Raw genomic sequence first — 7,373 nt, 5'->3', positions numbered from 1 at the left:
TGTAGAGGTTTCTCCTCTGGAACTGAGGCAACATGTGTGGTATTTACTATTGAATCAACAGCAGATGAATTTTATCTTCAAAATATGGAAAATCATTTATTTCTGGGCTTGCTTTATACCTTTGTGTAATTCAGTTATCACTTGTGTATTTATTTTATTTTTCTTCAGCTGGGCTTTGCTTATGTCCAAACTGCCATTATAATTTCTCCACCTAGAAGCACTTGCTGAAGCAGCACTAAAAGTTTTATTTGTCTCTTCTGCCAGTATAGCCAGACATACAGCAGTCCATGCATACAGTGACTCTCCATCTCTGTAAGTCAGCATTTAGGACATAGTGGACCGCAACAGACCCAGTCTTGGAGTTACTGTGTCCCCCCTACAATGACTGTGGTTACAGCCAACCTCTGTATTTCCTCTAGTACACTTCAAGCTCTGCTAGTTGTAAGTATTCCAGGATGAGTGGCAACCTCCTTTTCCTTAAAGGGGCATTATCGATTTTATTTTAGCAACATGTCTAGCATTAATTAGCAGGGCAATTGCCCTGATGCTGCAGGCATCCTGCAAACTTGGGATCCAATTTGCAATTTGTGCAATACTGAGTTTGGTGTAGTGCTGCACTTATTTACAACTCACTTCCACCTGCAGTGTCTACTACTGCTGACCCCTCTTTAATCTCTGGGCGCTCATGCCTCTTCCTGCTTAGCAGCAGAGGAGTTTTTTTATGTTATGCTGGGGTTTAAAACACCTGTGTCCTTTGCCAGCTTGATCTGATGCAGAAATACCAAATACTGTTTTAGGTTTCATAGTGTGACATGGAGTCCTTACCTTTCCTAATTAAAGGAGAACTATGACTTAAGGGCAAATAAAAATACCCCTTACCTTGATTGTAGTAGCATCGTTCCTTTTTTCTAAAGTCGCAGCACATCACAGATAAAACCCTCAAAACCTGTAGTAAAAGGTCCGTCTTCAACCCTGCTCCAAGCTCCTTTCCTCTTAGGGAGCGTTAACATTTGATCCAGCCCGCCCACGGCTTTTTTTTTCTTCAAATGATGTAATTGCTGTGGCCGCGCTTCCTCTCATCGTGCACAGCTGTGTTTTGTCAGCTCGTGCACGCTGGCATTTGTGAGCAGGAGGCGGAGTCTGAAGTGAGAAGGCAGCAGCAAGAGACGAACTCAGCCTCCCTGCACATTCAGTGCTCTTTCCCCTCTCATCAGCGATCCCCCAGTAATTAGGATGTCAGCATAACACAGGGGGAGAGAGAGAGGATAAAGAGCCATCCCTCCATCATTTACCAGAAATAGGCAAGTCCATATATGGTGAATGATGTCACTGGGTATCCCTGCAGACTGGCAAGCATCCAATCAGCAGGGATCCCTAGTGACATCATTCATCATACATTCATCATATATGGACTTGCCCATATGTGGTAAATGATGAAGAGAGAGAGAAGGCTCCTTCCCCTCTCTCTCTCTCCCTGCCCTGTGTGACGCTGACATCCTCAATTCACTGGGGATCGCTGATGAGAGAGGGGAAGGAGCCCTCTCTCTCTCTTCAGCATTTACTACAAATGGGAAAGTCCATATATGGTAAATGGTGTCACTGGGGATCCCTGCAGACTGGCAAGCATCCGATCAGCAGGGATCTCCAGTGAATTAATTTACCATATATGGACGTTCCCATTTGTAGTAAATGCTGAAGAGAGAGAGAGGGCTCCTTCCCCTCTGTCATCCGCGATCCACAATCTTTTTATTATGCCCGTGTCACACAGGGCAGGGAGAGAGGGGGGGAAGGAGCCCGGCTGGCACACGGGGACATGCAGGTAAGGAGAGAGCTGCTGCGCATGTCCATATATTTGTGGACGCGCAGCAGCTCTCAAGAATCACTGTCAGTCACAGTGAGGAAGATCAGTGGGGAGGATCCCGTCAGATACGTCGGGATGTCTCCTCATTGCGGCGCTTAGCCCCGCCCACCGCCTTAAATAAGGGTTTACAGCTTTACTGTGCATTTTGGCTAATTAGATTAAATTACATAATTTACTTATTTAGCCTAAGGAATGCATTAATCAAGAAAAGATAGAACCCCATAGTTCTCCTTTAAAGACATTCCACTAGCCAAATTTCAGTCAGATCAACTAAGCTAAAGAAAACAATTTCCTTTTTAAACCAAGGTATGCATTCCGCTTTAAAATTAGAGGATTCTCTGCTCCTTCCTCTAACAATGTGCTTGGGCTGGGTTCTCATAGACCAAACGTTCTAACAAGGCGTTTCCTCCTCAATCTCTGCTTGCCTCTGCACTCATTTCCCAAGCTTTGGCTGTTAAAATTCCTAAGTAGAGCCCTGACAGCGGCCAGCGTTTACGCTTAAAGGAGAACTATGAGGGGAGTGCTTTTCACTCACCTCATAGTTCTAGCCGACCTGTGACAATGAGACTGTCACAGGTCGGCTCAGTAGATCGGGAAGTGAGCAAATACATACCGGCGTTCGCTCACCTCTCGATTCTGTCAGAGCTCTCTGCCGTGACAGGGAAGGGGCTGGATTCCCCCCTCCCCGATCCTCCAGCGCTGACTGGCGGAACGGACGGGGGAGGGGGTGGCTACAGCTGGCTCTGCCTCTAGATAGGCAGAGCCAGCTGTCACTCACGCAGCTGGGCGGATCCAGACATAATTGTCTGGATCCGCTTCAGCTGCGGCGTCTCAGTATACCGCGAGCTGTAGCTCGCGGTATACTGAGCTTAGGGTGACGGGAGGACGCTAGTTTGTGTCCTCCCGTCACCCTAAGGAGAACTATGGGGAAAAGCCCTAACCCCATAGTTCTCCTTTAACTATGGTTTGCTTTGAACAGATGGATGTTGGATTTATCTGCGACATGGTACTGGATGTTGGGAAACTTATGCCTTGGGTGAACCTTTCTCTGCTCAGATCTGCAGGGTGCTCTTGTTTAAGCATTGGTCGGCAAGGCAACAGTATAAGAAGGCCTTGTTATTCCTTACCCTTTGTGGAAGACTCTTCCGCACTTCACTGGGCAAAATCATTAGTTGGGTCATGGGAGGTTGGAGTGCTCTGCACTCCTGAATGAAAAAATGGATGATTCCTCCATCAGCGCTTATGAGCGCCGACAGACACATCCCCCCGATGTTTCCTTTGTATTCTGACCGGCCACTAGCTGCTAGCTCTGTCCAGATGAGAATTTTCCAACTGGCTTCTTCAATCAGCTGATCGAAGGATACCAGGCAGAAGTGAGTCAACTTGCACCCACACAGTGAACTTTGGCCATCTCTTTAAATTCAAAGGGCATAAATCCAGCTTAACTCCAGTTACGCAACGTTAAGTCAACAGCCCCTTGATTATTTTTTTTTAACATTTCCGGTTTCTCCTGTTCTCGTTCTTCAATAGATCGCCCATCAAGCTATTCTTAGCAAACTGATATGGTTGTTCTATTGTAACCCTCTGTTGTGGACCAGTTGTCCCAGGATCTAATAATTTAGCCCTTGTGAAGTCCTCGAGCAGAATGGCAACTGTCAGCAAGGAGAAAATATTTTTTGGGTAGACTTGCAATAGGAATTGCTAAGAATAGCTTGAGGGAGGATCTATTGAAGAATGAGAACAAGAGAAACCGGAAATGTAAAAAAAATAATCAAGGGGTCGTTGACTTAACGTTGCGTAACTGGAGTTAAGCTGTATTTATGCCCTTTGAATTTGGCCAAAATCCTATTATCCTTACCGGGTAAACTCTAGGTCAACTATGAAAAAAAAAATGTATATGGATATTATGTTCTTCAAAAATAAACCCAGGGTTTTATTCTTTGGTGTTCAGATTATATAAAAATTCTATCCCATTTTATGACCTATGTTTACGATGAAGATATCAATATATCTAGAAATTTAATTTGGGACCTAAGGAGTTATCGCCAAAGATCTGGCCCTCCACCCACTAACCTCTATATAAGCTGGCATAGGTGGGCACAAACTTACCACCCATGGAAGCACCATCTTTAGTGATAGTATCCCCCCCAATTAACAGAAAATAGTTGTGGGCTAACAAAAAGTACACCACTTCTATAATAAAGTTGTTTAGGGCCAAAGACTATTCAGCGCAACACTGAAGATGGGTGTTGTAAAGCTGTCGACCCTAATTTATGGGGAACTGAAGAACATAAAGTTGAGGCATCACAAGCAAGGCATTTATTACTGTCCCCATACATGACCCTGCAATTTTTGGAAGATATGCTTGGTATCGTGTAATAACCAGGTAAACTCCGCACCAGAGGCTGGAGCAGTCTGTCCATCTAATCTCAGAAAAGGATTTGATGCTAGTCACAATAGGTCTGCCTATCACTAGAACAAGTTCCCTTGTGATCATTTTGGAGATGATGGAATATGGGAACCATAGGGCCAGATCCACATTAAGTACATCCAAAGCTGTGGATGATGTAGCAGGGGTGGCAAACTCAGGCCCTCCAGCTGTGGTGAAACTACAAATCCCATGATGCATCTGCCTCTGCGAGTCGTGCCCGTGGCTGTGAGAATCTTGCAAAGCCTCAAGGGACTTGTAGTTCCACAACAGCTGGAGGGCCAGAGTTTGCCACCCCTGATGCATGGAGGAGCTGCCTGCACCAGGGTCCTCACACCCGTATTATGGCGAGAACTTGGGAGCAGCGACCTTTTGTCTGAATTTATTAGTGTTTCTATCTCAGACTTTAGCTCTATATATATGCTACTCAATGGAAATAGTAAACAAAGATATATTCCCCTGTACACCATACAGCAATGGAGACCGTTTTTTTAAGAGCGTGGTTGTGCACTGGGTCTCCTCGGATGGCCCCATGCATATCCAAGGTTATATCGATGAAGATCACTGGCACTCAAAGGATAAGATAAATCCAAGTGTTCTTTTATTTAAAGAAGTATGTCACAAGTGTTGTATAGCCAATGTTTTCGGAACCACACAGGGTTGGCAACATAGTGCCTAAATCAGGGGTCTTAAACCTCTGGCCCTCCAGCTGTGGTGGAACTACAAATCCCATGATGCATCACTCTTTGGGAGTTATGTCTGTGGCTGTGCGAATCTTGCAATGCCTCGTGGGATTTGTAGTTCCACTACAGCTGGAGGGCCAGACGTTTGAGACCCCTGTCCTAAATGAAACATTTATCAAGTTGAATATCACTTTGATGGAGAATGCCATTGTCTGATTTACAAGTTTCATGCTTATTGCAGGACCAGAAAAGTGCCTGGAAGTACCATGCATGGCCCAGAACTAGAATACAAATTCTATGTAACCTTCCTGAAAAAAAAAACCTGTGCATTGCCCCTGTAGGACAAAGCAACAGGTTTGTTCTAAGGCTCTCTTCCCTAGCAACACATACTCATCTGCAACACTAACTGCTGTGATGACTGAAAATACATTGTAATTCCAGATATGGACACACTGACAGCACTGGTCCATATGGGCAAAGAAGACAGTCCTCAGCCCTATGTAAGCTCTAACTAGTGTACTTCTGTGCTTACAAAGCACTTCCTTTCCTCACTCCTGCTGGCTGAATGGCATGTTGGGATGTTGGGATATGAAGAAAAGGAAAGGGTGTTGCTGGGGAGGGCAGCATTAAAGTGAACCTGTGGGGGTAAAGACAGGTTTGCTGTAGCATTTTTTTTTTTTATTTTTTTTTTATTACGTCTATCCATTACTTGTCTTTTTGTTTTTCAAAGTCCAGTTAAACGTCTTGGCTTGCAATCTCCTCAAGAAGTGTTTGTAGGAAATGTTCATTGGAAGAATTGTAGATCCTACCACTACAGACTCAAAATGCTGGCTCTAGCTTTAACATTTTTGAGATACTGACCTGGAACAAACACTTAAAATGAATCACGTCAGGGTATTTAAACTCATGCTCTGCATACTTGTTCCATCCCTAAAACTTAGAAATCCCACGATCGTACGTGAATCGAGCAGTGTGAAGGAAGGTGTGCAACCGTTTCTACTGTACAGTCGCACCTCTTTTGTCTAAGGAGCACGCTAGAATACCAGCCAAAAATCGTACGCTTTTCGGCTGGTTTGAACGGTGCTCAGGATACAAATGCCGGTGTGCGCACACACGCGCTGCCTGTTCAGCATTGCGGTCATCGGAAGCCCGCCCCTCAGGGGGGCGGGCTTGCGATGATCGAGCGTACGATCTGCCTGTCTAAGATGGGCAGATCGTATGTTTTTTAAAAAAAATCACTTTACAACCATCGCAAGACTAAGGTCTTGCGATGGTTGTACAGTGTATGGCCACCTTAAGACCCCTAACATAGTCAGACTGATTATACACATCTAAACACATTCTCCAATATCTATAGCAAGCTTAAATATAGAAGCAGCAGAGAGGAGTGTGAGGTAGCTGAATAACCCATAGATTTTTACCTATGGATAGCCCAATTCCTTTTCATTCTACCAGCACACTATGTGAGAATTTATTGCTATGGACAACTCCTTCAATGCAGGGCAACTCTAAACTTTTCTCCATGCACAAGCATCCTCTTCACTAGCAGCAGTTACCACACAGCATGAAACTGAAATGACCGAGTATGTTTGCACATTAGTCACTCACATGGAAACTTTCATAAATGTTACTGGCATGAAGTACAGGTATACATTTATCAAAGAGAAGACTCAGTTCAGTTGATTTCTTGAATTTTGGTCAGCTTTTGTATACTGGATGTTTTCAGTTTGCTGAAACTGAATCAGATCTTCACATATATGGCCAGACTTTGTTTTGATCTCATTTAGAGGAAGGAAACCTCTTTGGTCAAGAAATCAATGTGTGCGTCTGCCAACCCTCACCCATAAATACTGACTGAACATTAACGGGTAACATCCAATGACAGAGGCAGATGAACTTTGGCACACTTGCACTACATCCAAGTCATTGTGCAGTTGAACATGCTTTGGCAGAGACGGCATGTCCATTCTTAATTAGTGTAAAGGTGATTTGAGAAAATTAGCACTTACTATTATTACATATACACAGGCACATTAGAGAAATGCAAGCACATACATAAAACTAAATCATAATTCAGCAGGCAGACACTGTAAGCACTAAACCTCCATACACAAGCAGCAACCTTTCTTGGTATGCCTGTATTTTGACAGCAGTTTGCTTAGACACAAGTTAGTAAAAACTACTACACTCAGTTTGGGGCCTCATACCATGTAAACTTCTACAAAACAGTAAAACCTGAACCCCAGGTTCCACTGTGGTTACAGTCTAACTTTTCAGCCTCTCATCACGCACACACTTAGCCATATTTTCCTCCCATCAGCAAGGGGAGCAATAAAATACCCACTCATCTTCTAGGACGCTTCCCTCCCTCTGCTTTCCTCCCCTCCCACTTTATCCTCAT

At 44.3% G+C, this 7,373-nt stretch overlaps 1 protein-coding gene across 1 annotated transcript in view; it reads right to left on the bottom strand.

Annotated features, from left to right (window-relative positions):
• Positions 1-6,674: 6,674 nt before the first annotated feature.
• The window catches only part of LOC108795927 (cholesterol 7-desaturase-like), a 28,591-nt gene continuing 27,892 nt past the window's right edge, over positions 6,675-7,373 (bottom strand). The window contains exon 8 of the mRNA XM_018567261.1: positions 6,675-6,684. The gene's annotated coding sequence lies outside the window, so the exon portion shown is untranslated. The remainder of the gene's footprint in view (positions 6,685-7,373) is intronic.

This window comes from Nanorana parkeri, unplaced genomic scaffold (genome assembly GCF_000935625.1).
Source record: "Nanorana parkeri isolate BGI_ZX_2015 unplaced genomic scaffold, ASM93562v1 scaffold1026, whole genome shotgun sequence".
Lineage (NCBI taxonomy): Eukaryota > Metazoa > Chordata > Amphibia > Anura > Dicroglossidae > Nanorana > Nanorana parkeri.
Note: the sequence above shows the minus strand (reverse complement) of the source record. Positions and strands in the feature narration are given on the sequence as shown.